Source organism: Musca autumnalis, unplaced genomic scaffold, assembly GCF_047663935.1.
Source record: "Musca autumnalis isolate F117 unplaced genomic scaffold, ASM4766393v1 scaffold_1, whole genome shotgun sequence".
In the NCBI taxonomy this organism is placed as follows: domain Eukaryota; kingdom Metazoa; phylum Arthropoda; class Insecta; order Diptera; family Muscidae; genus Musca; species Musca autumnalis.
Genome location: NW_027411644.1, coordinates 298,150,417 through 298,172,966, shown reverse-complemented (window position 1 = coordinate 298,172,966; position 22,550 = coordinate 298,150,417). Strand labels below are relative to the sequence as shown.

At 38.6% G+C, this 22,550-nt stretch overlaps 1 protein-coding gene across 16 annotated transcripts in view; it reads left to right on the top strand.

Annotated features, from left to right (window-relative positions):
• The first annotated feature begins 860 nt into the window (after positions 1-860).
• The window catches only part of LOC141389784 (aminopeptidase N), a 332,473-nt gene continuing 310,783 nt past the window's right edge, over positions 861-22,550 (top strand). For 8 of the 16 annotated variants that reach the window (XM_073961852.1, XM_073961840.1, XM_073961857.1 and 5 more), the window contains exon 1: positions 861-1,377. The gene's annotated coding sequence lies outside the window, so the exon portion shown is untranslated. The remainder of the gene's footprint in view (positions 1,378-22,550) is intronic. The other 8 variants (XM_073961861.1, XM_073961849.1, XM_073961855.1 and 5 more) reach the window with 5 other exon arrangements.

Here is a 22,550-nt window from a genome sequence, read left to right as displayed (position 1 = left end):
CCTCTCTCAAAGGGCACATCTTTCTTCGAATGACTTTTCTAATGCCTCCGTCAGTTTATCGTGTCTTCCTGTGCTAATCTTGCCCTATCCATCATTATCTTGCCATTTCCGTTATTTCATTTGCAGTCTCGAAGTCTGTCCGCGTGTCGAAGGGCAAATATTCAGATCCAGATTCCATTCTCTTGCATCAGTAAAGTGGCGCCCAACGTTGATAACTTTGGGGAGGAAAGAAAATCTAAGTTTTTGTGGCATATTATGCAGATACTCGGTCGAGTAAAAAATTGTATAACTTATACGACCCACCCTATTATGTATTGCATACTATTTTCGTTGTAATAAATTAGCATTACTTTACTAAAACAACTATAAATCCCAAATTTGACGTGTAAAATAATGTAGAAAATCGCGAAAACAGCAACTGGCTACAATGTTTGACCCAAACATGGTAATACATATTCAAATTTGCTACGTATTTTATTCTCGTTTTTTTTTTTTCTTTCAATGCGATTTGCATACCGTTTTGACGTAATTCAGTGCCGTACTTCGGAGATGATGTCACTAAAATAATGTTAAGCTTAAACATTTTTCTGTTTTTCAATAACTGTGTCAAATGTTAAATAACAGCAGTTGGGGATAAACAATGTTGTTGTAATGTTAAATGAAATGTTATTTAATAATTGTTGTCTGTTAAGATTAGAATGTGGGGTGTGATATCAGCATTTTCTGGTTGTGTTTTTTTTTTGTTTTGTTGATGGCCGCATTTTGGTTGGAACAGCTGTTTTGTGTTGCATGGGGAGGGAGCTGGCAACTCAAACCTAGTTTGTTTTGTTCGACATCCAACATTTGCTGCTGACTGATTTGTGGTTGGTTGGTTGTTAGCTTGGCCATTTTTCTTCAGTCTGCAAATTTATCGTTAACGGCGAGGTTTGATTGAATTCGTACGGTAACGGTTAGCTGCTAATATACTGCGTGCTAGCAACTTAAAGCAAAAAATTAAGAAAAAAGAAAAATTCTAAACGAATTTAAATTGGAATTATGCAAATATTTTGCCGAAAATAATAATAGTTTAAATAAAGCAAGTTCTATAAATACCAAAGTGAATTAATACACATGTGCATAGTGAAATAAAACAAAAATCAAAGTGCAAATTGAAATATTTTTTTAAAATTCAACAAAAAAAATATATTTTTCAAATTTCCATATCAAACAAACAAAAAAATATTTCTCAATACTCTGTGTCCAAACAAGTTGTATTTATTTTCCATTTATTTTTAAATAGAACAACTAAAGTATCCGTTGGATACTAACTACAAAATAGTTTTTGTGACTTATTTGCCGTCTCTATTGTCAAACAGAAAAAGTGTGGGCGCACGAAAGGTAATGAAATACAAATCCATAACAACGTGAGAAGGGCAAAAAATTAAAAAAAAAAACACAAAAAATGTAAACAAAAGTGTGCGTTGTTGTGTTGAACGTGTATTCGGTTAATTTGTTTTTTCTCAAAGTTTGTGTTGTTGTTGTTTAGTTTGTTTTGTTTAATTAAATAATAATAACAAAAAGCTGTTAGCAAAATGAAAAAAAAAATGTTAAGCTAGTGAAGCCGGAGGTTTATTGATTAGTTTTTAATATTTTGTGTCAAAAAAATATATTGTATTAAAATGGAATGGTGAGACATGATAGTTTTTGGTGAAAATTATTCAAATTGAAATGAGAACTAATTAAGGAAAATATAATGTGTTTAAAGAAGTATAATATCCGACCTTTTATATAGTTCTGATCAATAACATCATTGTAAAAACTACTTTTTTATTTACACTATCCCCTCCATAAAAAGGAATTCTTCATCAATATTTGTGCCTATACAATATCTCCTAACAATTTCAAGGGCACTTAAGGCGTTTTTAAAACTTGGCACATCCATGTTCTCTTTATCGGCTTCATCTTCCTCATCTTCAAAGGTAGTGGTATTCAGCTCCTCTAAAATTTCGTCGACACGGAATATCTTTATCACAATTTACATACTCATCTAAATTGACAGTCTCTGGAAGACACTCAATTAGTTCGATCTCAACTGAATAATCTTCTTCTCCTACGTCGATTGTGGAAAATCCTGCCTGCAAAAGATAATTTGTTAAAAGATAATTTGTTACCCAAATTTATAACTCAACAAACCTCGCGAAAACAATTTGAAATAGTTTTCTCTTTGACAAGCCACCAAGCCCTTTTAATATAGTACAGCGCGTCTAAAACAGAAATTCATTTTATAAAATCTTTCAACGGCAATCCCTTTTCCAACGCCACCAACTGTTTTCGAATAATAATTTGGCGATAATTAGACTTGAACGAGAATATTATGCCTTGATCTAAAGGTTGAATCAATGCAGTTGTGTTCGGTGGTAGAAACTGAACGTTAATATTCTGCAATTCAGTTGTAACCTTATGACAGGCTGCATTGTCAACAAACAGCACAATCTTTCGGTGTAGTTTGCCTATCTCCTCATCAATTTGTTTTAAAATATAATTCCATATAGAACTAGTCATCCAAGCATTTTTATTGGCATAGTAAGGCAGTGGAATATTTTTACAGTTCTTGAAACATCTGGGATTTTGAAATTTTCCTACAGCAAACACTTTTTTGTACGTCCCAGTGGAATTACATAAAAATAAGAGAGTAAGACGATTTTTTTTCAGATTTATGTCCTTTGACGACATCCCCTTTCCGGACTAGTGTACCATTTGGTAAAACTTTGTAGAAGAGACCACTTTCGTAGTAGTAACTACTTAAATTTGAAGCTTTCCAAAAAAAATTCAGCACCTTCTTTGTCACTTGCACAACTTTCTCCACTTATTTTCATGAATTTTATGTTTTCTCTCTTTTGCCATCTCCAATGGCTCTCTAATGGATGGTTGCATTAGTGGGGTCAAAATCAGAATTCATCTTTATGGCGAGTTCTTTGGCTTTGTTAAGTACAATTGGTCTTGAAATCACTCCATTTCTTAAACGCATTTGATCAAACCATATGCGTAGAGCTTTTTCCACATCTTCATGATTGGATTTTCGGCATCGTCGAATAAGAACATTTTTGTTGTTCTGCAATCGTGCGAATTTTATTTTCGATTCTTATAATTCTATTCACTGTCGAAATGTCACACTTAAATTCTTTTGCTAATTCCTGCTTCGACTTTTGTTTACTTTTTGTAAAATTTTGGTGCCATTCGCATAAGCACTTGTTATTAAACTGATCAAATCAAATAAACAAATCATAGATTTTGACAGTTGTCAAAATCTAGGTTGCGTAGTTACCAGATCTTTGTGGGTAGTAAACCGGGAAAAGAAGTAAATAAAATCGGTTTTGGGGAAAATTTTTGGCTGCAAATATCCGATTTGGGTACTTAGAGAAAAGTAAATAACCGGGACAGTTTGAACTCATTATTATGAAAAAATCTAGGGGATTTAGAATGTGAGGCAATTAAACTGGAAAGGCAGTTAAGCAGAGAAGTAAATAACCGGGGTGAAGTGTATAACCATAGTGTAATTTTTGGGTCAAATGACTGAAGAAGTATCTTTTAGGTGCACCTCTCGGATCGAATTGAAATTTTTGCCACAGGTATTTACTGTTATCCTGAGCTCAACGATATACAGTTTTCCCATGTGGAAGTTCATCGTTCCTGAGATACAGTGAATCACAGTCAAAAGTATCCACTTCAGTTTCTTTCATTAAAACTGCGATTGCTAAGAATTGGTTAATGATAGCGATTTCATTCCTTTTTATATTTTTACATTAGTGTCTTAACTTAAATATAATAAAATAAAATTAACGAAATTCAAAATTTCAAATTTCAAAATTTAACTAAGTTTTCGGGGCAAGATATCGGACTTTTTCCCCATTCTTCTTGCAAGGCATTTTTCAGGGTTCCCATCCTTTAGATGTTATGATTTTTTATATTTGTCTCCAAAATACTCCTTAATTATCTATAGGATTCAAATCCGGGGATCGGGGAGGTGTTTGAATCACTTTTGGACAGTTACATCCATTTTGGAAAAATATGTGATTTGTGCTCGGGCATACAGTCAAAAGTATGCACTCTAAAAGTTTCATGAAACAAAAAGGATTTTTTAGGGTTGCAGCTTTTGGTATGACATCCTTTGTTATCCTTTACAGCTTTTAGCCTTTTTGGCAAAGATTTTACTAAGTTTTCGGGGCAAGATATCGGAATTTTTCCCCATTCTTCTTGCAAGGCATATTTTAGGGTTCCTATACTTTAGATGTTGCGATTTTTTATATTTGTCTCCAAAATACTCCATAAATTATCTATAGGATTCAAATCCGGGGATCGGGGAGGTGTTTGAATCACTTTTGGACAGTTACATCCATTTTGGAAAACTATGTGAATTGTGCTCGGGCTCATATATTGATAAAATTGGAATGTTGTCCCAAATCCCATTTTCAGCGCCTAAATTTCAAATTATCCTTTCAGAATGTTTAAATAATACATCTTATCCTTAATTCCTTCGATAAAGACACGATTGCCTACCCCGGAAGCACTCATACAACGCCATACCACAACAGAGTCTCCTTTGTGCTTTACTGTTGAAATTGTGTGTTTGTGGTCCAAGGCGGTATTTGCCCTATGACATACCTTAATTGGTCCATATGACAGGTTAAAGTTGTCCTCATTGCTGGCACTGGCAGCCTGTTTTGGTCAGTTCCCCTCATAATGGCCCCAAAATTCCAAAAATCCCTCCAAACTTTTGTTCTTGTAATATAAGAAGAATTATGGATTTTATTGGTGTAGATTTATTGATTGGATCAGTCAGTGGAATAATTATTTATGCTTTCCCGAAGATTAATTAACATTATCTTTATTTTTATACTAATACCCTAGATAGACGGCAACGTTAATTTCCATTAACATGGGCATTTAATTTTAACCTGACAGACGATAGTTTCTGCATTTACGAAACAGCTGTTTGCTGGTAAACAACTATTTTGTTGTTGTTTGCAATGCAAATCGTGTCTCAGAGCATGACTATGCTCTCTCTCCTACATGAATATAGGCTCTCTTTTACGGCATTGCCATAATGAAATACCTAAATTCAGTTTAAATTCCCTTTGATTTTGGGAATGTGGATAATGCACGAATTAATTTGCATTAAGGCAGTTAATGCAAATTAACGCTGCCGTCTGTCTAGGGTATAATCCCATTTTTCGATTGATTTCTACAAATGTTGTGTGCTATACCACATGTCTTAATAAAGTTTTCATTTTGGAAAAATATTCCCAAAACTTAGCCACCTTGGTGTCTTTTGTTTAAAAAATACAAAACAAAAATCAAAAGTTTAAGTTTTTGTTATTAATTAACATTAATAATCAAAACAAAAGAAATAAAGGGCTATTAATTTAGTTTTGGATTAGAAATCACAAACTCGCAACATTTCGACTTTTCGACAAATATTTGTGTTAATTTGCCGGTTACAAGCGGGATACATCCACATCTCCACATATCATTTCAAAGTCATTGTTACAAAAAATAGAAAAACAACTCGTTAAAAGCAATAACAATAAAATGTTGTAAAACTTTGTAGTGACTAACTTTTAGCCCTTTCAGCCAGTCAAGTCAGTCAGTCATCCATCCATCAGTGCATTAATCCACTCCAAAAAAGGGCCCAGCCAAAACAACAACAACAAACAAATCAAATTTACATGATAGGTAAGTTGACAACATGAAAATGTTATTATGATTGCTGTTGTTGTCGTTGTTGTTGTTCTCAGTTATACTCTCATTTGTGTTGTTTGTTGTCGGTAATAGTTGTCATAATTCCCCCCTTTCCGATAGTCACCTGTCCCGTAGTTGTATTACCTGTAATCAGGTTGCCAATGGCTATTTTGTTGTTTTTTTTCTTTCTCACAACTCATAGACCCAACAATACATTAGCATGGCAGAGATAAGCCTCCATCTGGAGGGGAAAGCTTTACATACGCACTCTTTACTAGCTATTTGGGCACTTTATCCATCTTTACTTGTACAACAACAGCAATAAAAATGCGATTACATTGTCCCACAGAGTCAAGATGTGGCTGACAATAGCAATGAAAAAAGTTTAACAATTTTTTAGTTATGACCATTTTTTGGGTTTACTTTGGTTTTTTTTCGGAGATAAACAGCTGAGATCTAGGAAACAAAGTCAAACGTATTTTGTATGGGTTATTCCATAACTAATTACTTACATTTTATCTTTTTATACATACAGTACCGAAATACATACATACGTCGTTTTTATACATGTAGATTAATTCAATGTTCCCGAAATATGCCATTTTTATAATACTCTTCCATGTAGGATAAATATTGTTTTCGTAGTAGAAAAATGCTAAAGTTTAAAGTCCAAATCAATTTTTTTGCAAATAGTTTGATAAACAAAATAACTTCAAACCAATATAAAAAAGAACTATAAATATTGGAGTCAAATTGTCTGAAATGTTTATCTCGTTTCCCATGCTAATTAACTGCTGGTGGCGGTGGTGAATGAGTCAGTCAATCGTTTAGTTAATCTAAAGTTTTAGCATATTTATGCAGATGAGTATAAACACATACCCATATACATATATTTTATATATAAGTTTCAATACCTACATACATATCTATGTATATAAAATATTAATTTTATTATTTCCTAAAATAGAAAAACCAGTCACAATAACAAAAATCCATAGAGACATGTTTGAATAAATACTGTTTTTATCGTTCCTTTAATATTTTATGACCCATAGAATCATTGATGGCTTTAACTAACTAGCTTTTCTGGGTCACATATTAAAAATCAACACAATATGAATATGGACAAAATAAAAAATCAAAACAAACCTAGCAACACATAAAAACACAACTTAAACGACTTTTTGAAATAAAATAAAAGTTATTTTTGTGAAAAAAGGGGAGGATACTTTCATGTGAAAATATCCCAGCAAAACAATTGGAGGTCGTGTAAGGTGAAGTCGTTATTTCACTGCCGATTTTGATACAGTAAAAACAAAGTCGTGGAAAAGACACCCCATACACAAATGTTAATAACGGTCCGCTTTTGTGTTTGGATCTTGGTGCCATACCCTCCACCATAGGATGGGGGGTATATTAAGTTTGTCATTCCGTTTGTAACTACTCGAAATAATCATTGTAGACACCACACCTTGATCAGCATGCAATTCACATCGATATGGCAATGTCCGTCCGTCTGTACGTCTGTGGAAATCACTCTAGTGTCCGAACGGATTGAAGAAGGTGGACGACATTTTGGTGAAATCGATTATATGTATGTAGGACTTTTGGTATTGAAAGCGGGCTATGTAGGTCCACGTTTTCGTATAGCCCCCATACAAAGCGACGCGTGATGCGTCGCACAGTGTTGCCGCTTCCATACAAAAGTGGACAAAAATAGAAGGAGTTGACTTATGAATGAATTTTTGCACAAGTACTTATAAGGGCATAAGAATGCAAATTTTCAATTTTGGTCCATATCGGTTCAGATTCGGATATAGCCCCCATATATATCTTTCCCCGATTTTGCTATAACTCCGTCAATTTCTATCGGATAGCCTTCAAATTTGATATGTGATATCTTCTTAGGTCCCTGAGTAGGTTCACCTATTTTCATAAAAATCGGTTTCGATTTGGATATAGCTCCCATAAATATCTTTCCCCGATTTTGCTATAAATCCCTCAATTTTTGATGAATAGCCTTCAAATTTAACATTGGATGTTTCCTCGGTCAACCTATTCAGGGACCTAAGAAAATATCACATGTCAAATTTGAAGGCTATCCGATAAAAATTGACGGAGTTATAGCAAAATCGGGGAAAGATATATATGGGGGTTATACCCAAAACTGAACCGATTTTTGTGAAAATTAGTAGAGCAACTCAAGGGCTTAAGAAAATATTACATATTAAATTTTAAGGCTATTCGATCAAAATTGAACAAGTTGTACCAAAATCGGGAAAAGATATATGTATATGGGGGCTAAGAAATATTTCTACCATAAAATGTTTATGTAGGTCCAGGTATTGATATAGACACCATAGGACGATATCTCCCGATTTTCGGTATTTTAAAAATTTTAGCCTCATTATCGCAGTCTTCGTTGGGGGGTCTACGCCTTCATATAGCCCCCTCCCGATTTTCGGTATTTTGAAGGTTGTGACCTTAATATTGCACCGAAATGGCTGAAATTTGGTTGTTGTTGTTGTAACAGTGTTTTATTATTATGTTTGTATGTTCGTTCTCCTGTTCAATATGGCTCTGGGTCTATCTCCAGTTCCAGGAAGTTGGCTACTTCGATGGGATGTAACCACAGATCCACTGGAGTCAGATGAGTAGGCTTGGCGGGGCAGTTGAATAGGGGCTTAGTATCGTGTGGGCCCATGCCGCATACTGGGCAGATGTCTTGCACGGTGCGATCGATTCCCGCCCAATAGGAATTTAGGCGACTGCAATATCCCGAGCGTAATTGAGCCAAAACTACTCTGGTTTGTCGTGGCAGCTGACGCTCTTCAGCTGCAATAGATGGGGGGATGTGCTCCGATGACTGCATTCACACAATAATTGCTTTTGGTCTTAGCAACTGTGTCCGTGTGAATGCTGTTCAAACCTGCCTGATATGCCTGTTGATCTAGAGGTTCTCTCCTATATTGCGGGACCGTCGCCTCTAGAGCATGAATATCCTTCTTGATATGCCTGGGTGTATCGGTGGCCAGCAGATGGTGATTGGGATGGCTCTCACGGTAACACCCAGCAAGTACTGTAACGATAGCATCTCATTATGTTGCCGTACTGGAAGAATCTTTGCCTCCTCATGTAGATGGTCCACTGTAGATTTGAGGAGGCACCCTGTTGCTGTTCTCAGGGCGGCGTTCTGACAAATTTGAATCTTATCTCACTGCGTGTCACATAAATTCGGGGACCAAACTGGCGCCGCATAGCTTAACACAGACCGACCTATCGCTTTATACGTGGTCAACAAGGTTTCTTTATCTGCACCCCAAGTGCTAGGGACTTGAGGACCTTGTTCCTACATTTCAATTTATCGCAGATAGCTGTGGTATGCGCGGAAGACGTGAAAGTGGTGTCGAAAGTGATCCATAGAATTTTTGGGGCAGTTTGTGGTCGGAATTCTGCTACCATCGACCCTGATATTCAACTCTCTTCTATACTGCGCCGTCCATATGGTGAACAGAGTGGCCGTCGATTTAGTGGCGGATATCTACATATTCCTCGCGTGGAAAATAGGAGTTGAGTCTCTCACATTTGTCATCAGGGTAGGTACCTGGCGCCAGAATCGTACAATCATCTGCATACGTTACGATCTCAATGCCGTCTGGAGGGGGCGGAATACAGGAAAGGTAGAGGTTAAACAGTTCCGGAGATATCACCCCTCCTTGGGGAACTCCCTGTTTCACTCTACGGGGCTTGGATTTCTTGTTCTTGGCCGGAGGGTTGTCTGCTCGATGTCCTCGAACAGCGTGGGGTGCTTGACAGTATCAAAGGCTTTTGATAAGTCAAGCGCCACCATCACTGTTCTATCAAACGGCCGCTCCTGGTTGAGTCCTCGACAAATATGTGTGGAGATGGCGTGCAGCGCTGTTGTCGTGCTGTGCTGCTTACGGAATCCATGCTGATGATCGGTAACTTGATAGATACTTCTCATGCTGGGGAGGACTAAGGTCTCAAGGGTCTTCGCTACGGGTGACAAAAGCGAAATCGGCCTGTACGATTCACCTTTGCTGGCATCCCTGCCTGGCTTCAGTAGCGGGACCACCATTTTCCAGACTTCGGGAACAATAAGGGTGGATAGCGACAGGTTGAGAACTGTAGTGAGATACTCCACTCCTGGCTCATCCAGCTGTTTCAACATTACCATGGAAATTCCGTCAGGGCCCAACGCTTTGGATGATTTAGCGTTCCTGATGGCATTCGCAACATCATCCATTGTAAACTGTGGTGGTTCATTCTCGGCAGGAAGAGATCTAATGCGACGTAACACTCTTCTCTTCGCCCCTCGGGGTGCCCGACAAACAATCAATTGAAGTAACTTGCACACCTCTTCGGGTCAGTCAACGTAACGTCGCCAAACGTGACTGAGGTCCTGTAATCCCTCCTTCCGGGGTTCGAGAGTGACTTAACCGTTGTCCACAATTTACTTATACCGGTTCCAATGTTGCAACTCTTCACATGATTTAACCACTTGTTTCGCTTATGTTCGCCGACCAGCCTGTTAACTTCCAGTGTCAGCTACCTGACTCTGGGGTCGTCGGTGTTGGTTCGATGAAGCTCATCAAGCTCATTTGCTAATCCCGTCGCCTCTGCTGGAAAATTTGGTCTTACTTCGGGTATTCGACCAGCAAGTATATGGCGAGCGGCTGCAGCATTGATGATGTCTCGGAACATCAGAAGGATTGGGCAATTCTCTGAAGCGGTGATTGGTGAACTCTCTGAAACTCGGCCAATCAGCTTTCCCATGATTGACGAATGTGCGGCGTTCAGAGGTGATGAAATCGGGTGGTCTGCTGATGGAGGCAATTATGCGGAGATGGTCTGATCCAAGGGAAATGACGGGTTGGAAGGTGACGTCATTTGTCAGACCAGGTGACACGATGGTTATGTCTGGCGAACTGTGACACGCTCCTCCAATTCTGGTAGGGGCATCCTCATTGACCGAGCAAAACGTAGAGCTATCAATCTGCTCAGCCAGCTATGCCTCTCTGGTCGTTTCCGAGGGCCTAATGCCACATCTCATGATGCGCATTAAAATCCCCCAAGACCAGACGATTATGACCTTCCAAAAGCGGACTAATGTCAGGCTTATAATCTGAGATACAGCTATTTCTGGGCGGGATGTATACGTTCAGCAACTCTATCTCGGCAGTTCCATACCTGACTGCTACCCCCATACATTCCATGTACGGGTCATTAGAGGCAGGCTCAAGTGAGATAGGTCTTTATTGAACAGACTGGTGCAACAGGAAAGCCACCTCCACATCTGGTGCGAACCTTCCTTATTACGTTGTAACTATCACAACGTACCGAGCTGTGGTCGTTCAGCATGGTTTCCTGCACCGCCGCGACCTTGATCTTCTTCCGATTCATAAAGTCCACTATTTCATCGATCTCCACTATTTCATCGACCTCGGAGCCCATTGCAAATAAATTGCAAAATGGATGCATTTTCTGGGATTGGAACAACAACGGCTGGTGTTAAATGCTGCGCGTGCGGCTGCTGTTGGGGGCACTGCGGGGGAGTTTCGTAATCCGACGACGAAGGAGTTTCGTAATCTGACTACGACGACTCACTGGGGGCTGTGTTCGCGCAGCATGCAGCAACATAGTCCCTATCGTAGTCCCTCGCGTGGGCAAGTCCAAAGCAATCCCTTAAATGCACCCACTCCTGACATCAATTGCAACTCACCGAAGATCCCAGCATAGAAAAACTAAACAAATACAAACACATGTACACTGAGGTGGCAGCCGCTGGCCGGAACGCTGATGTTGTGTGGTCCCGGGTCAATCCGGTACAGAGAACCCGCTGCCGTGGGATTGGACTGCTAGTTGCTAGTTGAAAACTTTAACCAATTCCTGCCATGGGGACGTGGAATACCGTCCACTATGGCAAGTTTTGCAAGTCTTGCGTTTTCCAAGTAAAACCGTGAAAACATAAAAAACCCCTAAAAATGTGAACTTTGACCGCGATTTATTTAAAAATCCCTACGGCGATTTTTGTTTTATTTTTTGATTTTTCTCATCTATGAACATTGTAGTTTCAGCACCTTTCATTTAAATTTAGTTAGTTACATATAAGAAAAAAATTGGGACCAATGACAAGGTTCGATCCAACAATTCTATTGTCGAAGTGATCACACATATTTTTAAAGTGATTGATGACATGACTAACCCAATGCTTTAAATTGCCGAATTATTCATATTTAGGACACATGATACTATCTGCTATAACACAAAAATATGTTATTGGGACACTACAAATTTTGCTCATCAACTATTGTAAAATCAACCATATTTGTTTGCTCTCTTTGCATGAGACTTAAGTGAGCAATTCTGTGCATATTTTTGTAATGACTTTTGAAAAATAAAGACATCAGTTTTTATTGATATTTTAAAATTATGGATATTTGGAATATTTTGCTATTGCCAATAACTTCGCGACATAACCGAAACTTAAAAGTAATTGTGACCTACTTCGTTTAATAGCAACGAGTTTAAAATGTTTATTTTCAAACATTTTTTAGCATTTTTTTGTATTCCTGTTTCATAAAAGAATATTTGTACATATTTATTTAACATAATTTGCATAGAAAATATTTCTCCCCCAAAGCGTATTAGCTAGCTCCCCCCATGAGATACGTACATATCTCTAAATACAGTTGTATCTATGAATGTCAAAATGTTCTTATTATGTCTTGTTAACTGACAATGAAATTTTAAACTTGGCATCTTTTTTTTGGTTAGGTCTTGTTTGTGGAATAGACAAACTCACTCGAATGTCGACATTTGAAACCGGTGGTTGGGTGCTGCTAAGTCAGTCAGACAGTCATTCATTCATCCATCTATCGGATATGTTGGTTGGCACGAGTGAGTTGCGTTTAACAGCAAGCAGCAGTCTTGCCATGTTGGTGTTGCCTCAAAACACCAAAAATATTGTATTGAAGAACAACAAGAAAATTTCCGCATGACAAAATCAAATGTTTTAGAAACAAATGTGCGTGTAGCTGTCTGTCTGCCTGCCTTTAGCGTTCTTCCGAGTGTATTTCTGAGCATTTTGAAGAAGAATGATGATTAGGAAATTCCTCTACAAAAATGAGAAAAAAGGGCATATAAATAAATTATTTTACAAGTGCAAATCTAAACATAGAAACATGAAGGGGAGCGAGCGTTTTGTGCATTCTCATGGGCATGGGGAAATGATTAGAAAGATTTACATAAGTTGTGCCGAGTGTAGATGTACATTTTTTATAGTACATATAGTGTTTTGAAAAGTCTTATGTAGTGTATTTTATGTGGTTTATTTAGTTTAGGGTCTTAGTTCGGTTATTTAAAATCCTTAATTCACTAATGATTGTTAAAAGACAGTGCGCGGCTACGATGCATTCCATGTTGAATCCAGAGTGCTTTGGATTGAATTAAAGACATTCTTCGGAATGTATTTTTAATCAGCTTGAAAATCCAAAATCATCTGCCCTCTTCATTGTCGGCACTGGCTTACTTAGTTGGCCCTCTACAGGACATTTGTCCTATAAGCAGAACTAAGAAACGATTTCCATTCCTTCCAGCTCTACGTGTCTCACCATGTGGCCCGTATTTATACGCCTTTTTATCAGGTTCATCATCGCTCATTCTTATGACATATCTCGATAAGTTTAACTGTGGCTCATGGTTCATACAACGTCGATATTTAGTCCCAATTTACATTAGTCGAGTTTACTTGCGGCAATTGTCAGTTTGTAGGTGAGAGAGGGTGCTGAGAGGCAAAGGGTTACCATATGCCTCACCTCTCTCTCCTACAAAATGACAATTGCGGCAAGTAAACTCGCCCAATGTAAATTGTGACTTACCATCAACGCCTATTGGCCCGTAGATCTTTCGAAAAATTTTTCTTTCAAACACATCAAGCTACCTGCTTGCGCAAGTACCCATGCTTCGGAACCGTACATTAGCGCAGGTATTATCCGCGTTTTATAAAGTGTTATTTTTGTTTGACGACAAGTTGGACTGCTTACTTAAACCAAAGTATCATTTGTTGGCCAATACAATTCTGCTTCTGATTTCACAACTGATGTAGCTAGACGAAGTCTTTAACTGCCTCAAAATTATGGGGACGAACTTCCACTGTTGGTCCGAGCTCTATGGACGCATTGCGCGTCGACACCATCAACTTGTTCTTGTCGCCGTTTACCGTCAGACCCACATAAGCAGATTCTCCTTCAACCTCCTTAAAGTATCAGTTACTTATTTCACTGATCAACCCATAATGCCTATTTCGTCAGCATAACCAAGTGACATGGGGCTTACTTACTTACTTAGCTGGCCCATTACAGAACATTTGTTTTATTTATTCTTTGGCCATGTGGCTCGAATTTATACGCCTTTTTAGCGGGTTCATCATCGCTCATTCTTATTATATGGCCTAGCCTACGCAATCGCTACATCTCGATACGTTTAACTATATTGATGTCGTTGTATAGCAGATACAGCTCGTGGTTCATACGACGTCGATATTCACCGTCAATGCAGATCGGTCCGTAGATCTTTCGAAGAAATGTTCTCTCAAACACGCCAAGCACTACCTTGTCTGCTTGCGCAAGTACGCAGGCTTCGGAACCATACATCAGCACGGGTAGTATCAGTGTTTTGTAAAGCGTTATTTTTGTTTGACGAGTTGTGGCTTTGTTTTTAAAGTGCTTACTTAAGCCAAAGTAGCATCTGTTGGCCAATACAATCATTCTTTTTATTTCACAGCTGATATCGTTTGTTGTGTTTACGGCGGTGCCGAGGTGTACGTAGTTTTTACTACCTCAAAATTATAGGAACCAACTTCAACAGTTGGTCCGATCTCAATGGACGCATTGCGCGTCGACACCATCAGCATGGTCTTCTCGCCGTTTACCGCCAGACCCACTTTAGCAGATTCTCCTTCGACCTTCATAAAGGTATCGGTTACTTCTTTTACTGATTGTCCCATGATGTCTATATCATCAGCATAAGCAAGTAACATGTGGCTATTGGTGTAGATTGTGCCACTTCTTTTGACGTTTGCCTCTCGTATTACCTTTTCCAGCAGGATGTTGAAAAGATCACACGAAAGGCTGTCTCCTTGCCTGAGACCTCTTTTGGTACAAAACTGTTCGGAGAGGTTCTTTCCTATTTTAACTGAAGATCTTGCGTTAGTTAGAGTCATTTTACAAAGGCGAATGAGTTTTGCGGGGATACCAAATTCAGACATTGCTTGGAATACCTTTGAACGTAGCGGGCTGCCAAAGGCTGCTCTATAATCGACAAAAAGGTGATAGGTGTCGATCTGCATCTCTTGGGTCTTCTCCACGATTTACCGCATGGTAAATATCTGCTCAATGGTGGACTTACCAGGTCTAAAGCCGCATTGGTATGGTCCAATTATTTCGTTGACCATGGGCTTTAGTCGGTCGCACAATATCCCTGACACTATCTTGTATGCGATAGGAAGAAGACTTATGCTCCTATAGTTAGAGCATAAAGTCTTATCTCCTTTCTTACGGACGGGACACAGGATGCTCAGGTTCCAATCGTCGGGTACGCGTTCTTCCTGCCAGATGGAGCTAACTAGCTGATGCATACACCTTATCAGCGTGTCGCCTCCGGTTTTAAACAGCTCGGCCGGTAGGCCATCAGCTCCTGCTGCCTTATTATTTTTCAGCCGGTTTATTGCTGTCTTAACCTCATCCTGGCTGGGCGGTATACATTCAATACCATCTTCTGGGATTGGATCTGTGGTATCTTCGTCGACTTCGCTACTATTGGATACCAACAGTTTGGAAAAATGCTCTTTCCATATCCTGAGCACACTATCTGTATCAGTTACCAAATTACGTTGCTGGTCTCTACAGGAGGATGTGCCAGTTCCAAAGCCATCAGTTTGATGTTTCACTCTTTGGTAGAATTTTCGGATTTCATTCTGTCTCCTGTACATCTCGATTTGTTCACAATCCCGCTTTTCCATTTCTCTCTTTTTCCTGCGGAAAAGACGTTTTTCCTCTTTCCTTTTCTCCCGATACTTCTCTCGTGCGCTACGCGTTGCTACTGATTGTAAAGTAGCCTTATACGCCGCACGACACTCCTGGTCATACCATGGATTCCTTGGAGAAAGTATCTGGTATCCAAGTATTGATTTTGCGGCTGTTTGCAAGGAGTGCGAAATACTTTGCCATTGTGATGTTATGTTATCGGGACGAGGAGTGCTTTGATTAAGCAGTTGGGCCAGTTGAGTGGAATATGCTGGGGCTATCTGTTGTGATTGCAGCTTACCGATGTCCAACTTCCGTGTTGTGTATGTTCGCACTTTGTTTGCTACCTGTAATCTGGTACGTACCTTTGCTGCAACAAGGTAGTGGTCCGATTCTATGTTTTCACCTCGGAACAATCGTACATCCAACACGCTTGATGCATGTCTTCCATCTATCACAACATGATCAATTTGATTTCTTGTTCTTTGATCTGGCGACAGCCAGGTGCCCTTATGAATATCGAGATGCTTAAATCTGGTACTGCTAACTACCATGTTTCTTGCATCTGCAAAGTCTATCAGCCTCATACCATTGTCAGATGTTTCACCGTGGAGACTGAATTTCCCGACTGTTGGGCCAAAGATATTCTCCTTTTCAATTTTGGCATTAAAATCGCCTAGTATAATTTGAATGTCATGGGAAGGGCAACGGTCATAAGTTTCTTCTAAGCGCTCGTAAAAATATCTTTGGTCTGTTCGTCCTTGTCTTCAGTGGGAGCATGAGCGCAAATAAAGCTGATGTTGAAGAATTTTGTAGCGAGTTTTTCATTGTAGCGAGTTTTGTAGCGAGTCTTTCATTCACTGGGCTGAAGATGGAGACCAGATGTTTTAACGTCCGACAAACTACAAATCCGCAACCAAACTCATGCTTTGTGTCATGGCAGTTATAATACAGTGCGTCACCTTTAGGTGTTGTTGTGACGTCTTTCCCGTTCCATCGTATTTCCTGTATGACAGTAATGTCAGCCTTGTACTTTTCAAGTACATCTGCCAATGCGTAAACTGAACCTTCTCTATAAAGAGTGCCAACATTCCAGGTGCAGATTCGCAGATCATGGTCCTTAAAACGTTTGCGGGGGTCGTCAACTTTTGAGGTATTTGTTTTTCTTTTCTTTTGTATTTTCATGGGACATGGGGCTATTGGTGTAAATTTGAGTCATTTCTTTGAACATCTGCATCTGATCCCACGAAAGGCTACTTCCTTGTCTAAAACCTCTTTTGGTATTAAACTTTTCAGAGAGGTTCTTTCCTATTTTAACTGAGGGCCCAAAATTTCAGTTAATGTCATCTTACAAAGCCGAATAAGCTTTGAGGGGACACAAAATTTAGACACGGCTTGGAATACCTTTGAACGTAGGGGCTGTCGAATTCTGATTCATGATCGATAAAAAGATGTAGATGTAATATTTCTATTATTATGATTATATATGTTATTATGTATTTTATCATGTTTGTTATTATTGTTATAACGTTTATTACTATGATTATAAATATTATTAAATAAACATTAATTATTTGGAGACAAAATTGATGAAATCTCTTGATATGCATTTTAAATTCCTCAAATTTTCAAAATACCTATTTAATTTGTCACATAAACCAACCTGTCAATACAGAGACACTCCACATTATGACTATTTTGACATTGACATCCTTTGTTGTTACTCTACTGGATTATCTGATTCATGATTCAAATGTCCTTCAACTTTGGTACGTACCTACCACCACATGTAAACTTTTCTCTCTTAAATATTGTCAACGTAAAAATAAATTAAGACCAATCTTCAATTCCATTTTACCTTGTCCCATTCATTCATTACATACCAATTGAATATTGAACAAGAAAATTGTTGCAGCAGCACAGCGTTCAATTTAAATTTTTAATATACCAAAAATGATTTTTTGTGTTGCTGCTGTGCTTCAGAACAAAAAATGCTTTATTCTTTAAAAATTAAGCTGCTTTAACGCAACAACACAACTCAAGCAAATATCGATTTTCATTTTATGCCCCCAAATGGCCTTCAACGAGTCAGCTGTTTCGGTTTCTGTTTGTCTTTTGTTGCACACTAATCCATGAGCATTAGTAAGCAGCAAACCAGCCCATCCATCTGGGCACACTGTTGAACGACCCAACCATACACCCCAAAAAACAGAGTTGCAGCCACTGAGTATGCAGTGCTACAGTCTAAGGACATACTCCATGCAAGCACACACACGCCATACCACACAACCAAGAGGCAAGCAAACAAGTGCGGAACACAAACAATTTACAAGGACAATGAAAAACAGATGACGGACGATTTTACGTTAGTCGTGGGGGCAATGAAATTTGATAGCAACATACCCATACCCCCAATTATTTAGTTGGAAACCGGTATATTATATCACACCCAACCTATGTGCAGCCAACATGTTGGTTGCCGGTTTTTCAGCAAATGCAACATCACCTGGTTTGAATGTTGGCTTTGAATGCAACTTGTTTGTTTACCCTGCCCTTCTAGCAACTGCATCCAATTGCATTTTTGTTGTATCATCCAACCCAACCAACCATCGACTCTACTGCAATGCGTAAACATTCATTGGGGAAGCTGTGTTGTATTTCGTTGATGTTATGTGGTTCCAAATAAATATTATCAGCAGATGAATAAAACAAAGGCCAAAGCCAAATAATAACAATAATAATAAAATGAAGACACAGTGTTTGGGGATGGGGGTTTCAGGTAAAACTAATTGGGCAGATAATACTTTAATTTTCTTCTTTCTGAATATGTTACTAAATTGTATATTCTGTCACATATTTAAGTAAGATAATGAAACGAAATTTAAATTTTATCACTGTTCCAGCTCCAAAAGAGAGAACTGTCAAAAATTGCTTCCACCTAGCAAAGTATTCAAAAAGGACTGGAACGGAAAATCACAGAAATATAAAGAAAATCTCCTTTCAAAATGTCATAGTAAATAGACAAACATGCTGCAAATTTTGCTCCGCCAAATTTGACTAAAAAATTTAAAAAATATTCAATTGGGCGCCATTTCAGTTTGTTTTTCATTGAGAAACACATCAGGAAATTTTGTTAATTTCCGCTACATTGAAAGGAGAATAACAAAATGCATTCAGAGGCGGACATTCGTGATCGCATAAACAAGAACAGAAATCTTCTCCTACGTTATGTAAGATTTGGAGAAAAAACAACCTCTCGTAAATACCCGAAATACGAATTTCGTACTGCAGAGTAAAATTAATCTCTCTATATGGATACTCAACTTGGAGCTTGACGCAAGTAAAAAGAGAAGAATTCAGGTTTTTAGAAGTCGCTGTCTACGGCAAATATTGAAAATCTTCTTGCCAAATCGTGTCTCATATACAACGTCTATTGAAACTGAAATTTGAAAGAAGTGGACGTGGTTGGGTCACGCCATTGGGCGCCATTTTAGTTTGTTCTTTCTTTGAGAACTACCTCAGTAAAATGCAAAGGGTCGGTGGTACCTGATATTAAAGATGCATTCAAAATATAAATGTTGCTCAAATATCGGTTGTTTGAATGTTTGATAACACTGTGAACACAAACTTGCCCATGGTGAGTATATTAAGAATCCCGAAGGACAAATCCGCCGTGAGTCGAACTTCCGCGTTATGGCGTGATGAAGTTTTTGCTAGAGACCCTGTAAGCCATCTGGAATTAGCGTTATATCTTTGTTCACTGTTGATTTAGCTTATTTTTGAGATGACATGCCTTCAGTCAAAACAAACGAGGATTATTTTCGTAGAGCACTTCGACCTTCTAACTCGCTTCCTTCAATGTCCTTTTCGTCCTTTATTTTAAGAGCCGCAATAAAAGTACCACAAGATGACGTTTTTCAGCTTGGAAATGTTATGCAAAAATGTCGCTCAGAAAATTTTAGGTACGGCTCTCATTGACAACTAATCGAGTTTGTCGCATTTTCATAGTCATTTTTGACATTACCCCTGTTTGTTCAGAAAAAACTGTGTTTTGTGTTTTTGTATGTTCTGTAACAAATATACAAAAAACAAAATATGCACGGTGCCTTAACTAATTTTAAATGGAAGGTGCTTACACCTGGGAAGTTTCTGCAGATTCTGAAACTACAATGCTCATAGATGAGAAATATTAAGAAACAAAAAAATCGCCGGAGGGATTTTCAAATAAATCACGATTTAAGTTCACATTTTTAGGGGTTCTTTAGGTTTTCACGATTTTGCTTGGAAACCGCCACTCCTATGTAAATGGGCATAAAGAAAATGTTGTAGCTGTAAAAATTCTCCACAAGAGTAACTCTTACGATCTTTTCGTAGGTTTTACCGTTTTTGAGATATAGAAGTTGACAATGCACTGACTGTATCGCCTCGTTATAAAACAATGTCATTACTGCAACTTCCCAAATTAAATATATATCTTAAAAATGGTACAACCTAGGAAAAATAAATCATCCAATCTTGTAGAGAATTTTCACAGCTTCAACATTTTCTTTAGTCCCATTTTGATATGACTTGCGGTTTCCAAGCAAAATCTTGAAGACTCAAGATAAAAACCTAAAAATTTGAACTGAACCTCTATAAAATTGTAAATCCTACGAACAAACGTACAGGTCAGTCTTGTACAGACTTTTCACATCTACAACATTTTCTTTATACTCATTTCGATAGGACATGCGGTTTCCAAGCAAAGTCGTGAAAACGCGATTTATTTTAAAATCCCTCCACGATTTTTTCTGTTTTTTTATTTTTCTTATCTATGAACATTGCTCTTTCAAAAACCGCGAAATCTTCCCATGTGTAAGCCGTTTTCATCAAAAGTTAGTTAAGGCGCACTGAGCATGATATTGTATTATAAGGAGGAGATACAGTCAGTGCATTGTCTCAATTTGAACTTATATATCTCAAAAACAAAAACAGGGTAAATGCACAAAACGACCACGAAAACGCGACAAATCGATTAGTTGTCAATGGGATGACTGATGTTGTTGGTTGTGTTTACGGCAGTGCCGAGGTAGACGAAGTTGATTACTACCTCAAAATTATAGAAACCAACGTCAACACTTGGCCCGATTTCTATGGACGCATTACGCGACGACACCATTAACTTTGTCTTCTCGCCGTTTACCGCCAGACCCACTTTAGCAGATTCCCTTTCGACTTTTTCAAAGGAATCAGTTACTCACTTTACCGATCGACCTATGATGTCAATGTGATCGGCATAAGCAAGTAACATATGGCTGTTTGTATATATCAGCTATGAACAAAGCAGTACTCTAGCGTCGATTCATGGCACAAATACTAGTCACACATATTATTTTGTGCATCATTGGTATATATTGTGCCACTTATTTTCAACTTCGCATCTCGTATAACCTTTTCAAGCAGAATGTTGAAAAGATCACACGAGAGGCCATCACCTTGTCTGAAACCTTTTGGTACCAAACTCTTCGGAGAGGTTCTTTCTTATTTTAACTGACGATCGAGTGTCAGTTAATGTCATTCTTCAAAGCCAGATGAGCTTTGCAGGGATACCAAATTCAGACCTGGCTTGGAATACCTTTGAACGTAGGGGGCTGTCGAAGGCTGCTTTGTAATCAACAAAAAGGTGGTAAGTGTCGATCTGCATCTCTTGGGTTTTCTCCAGGATTTGCCGCAGGGTAAATATCTGGTCAATTGTGGATTTGCTAGGTCTATGCCGCATTGGTATGACCCAATTATTTCATTGACCATAGGCTTTAGTCGTTTGCACATTATCCCTGACACTATCTTACAGGCAATAGGGAGAAGACTTATGCCCCTATAGTTAGAGCATACAGTCTTATCTCCTTTCTTGTGGACAGGGCACAGGATGCTTAGGTTACAATCGTCCGGTACTCGTTCTTCCTGCCAGATGGTGCTAACTAGCTGATAAATACACCTTATCAGCGTGGCGGTTATGAACAGCTCAGCTGTTAAGCCATCGGCTCCTGCTGCCTTATTATTCATCAGCCGACTTATTGCTGAAATTGAAATTTGGAGAAATGTTCTTTCCATATCCTGAGCACACTATCTGTATCAGTTACCAAATTACCTTGCTGGTCTCTACAGAAGGATGTGCCTGTACCAAAGCCATCAGTTTGATGTTTCACTCTTCAGAAGAACATTCGGACTTCATTCTGGCTCCTGTACATCTCAATTTTTTCGAACTGCCGCCATTCCATTTTTCTCTTTTTCCTGCGGAAAAGACGTTTCTTTTCTCTCTTTTTCTCACGATACCCCTCTCGTGCGCTACGCGTTGTTACTGATTGTAAAGTAGCCCAATATGCCGCATTTTTCTTTTCGGTAGCAGCACGAAACTCCTGGTCATAGCATGGATTCCTTGGTGGTGGTCTCTGGTATCCAAGTATGGATTTTGCTATCGGGACGAGGAGTACTTTCATTAAGCAATTGGGCTAATTGAGTGGAATATGCTGTGTCTATCTGTTGTGTTTGCACCTTACGGATCTCCAACTTCCACGTTGTATCTGTTCGTGCTTTATTTGCAACATTTAGACGGGTACGTACTTTTGCTGCAACAAGGTAGTTGTCCGAATCTATGTTTGCTCCTCGGAACGATCGTACATCAAACACGCTCGTTGAATGTCTTCCATCTATCACAACATGATCAATTTGATTACTTGTTCTTTGATCTGGAGACAGCCATGTGCCCTTATGAATATCGAGATGATTAAATCTGGTACTGCTAACTAC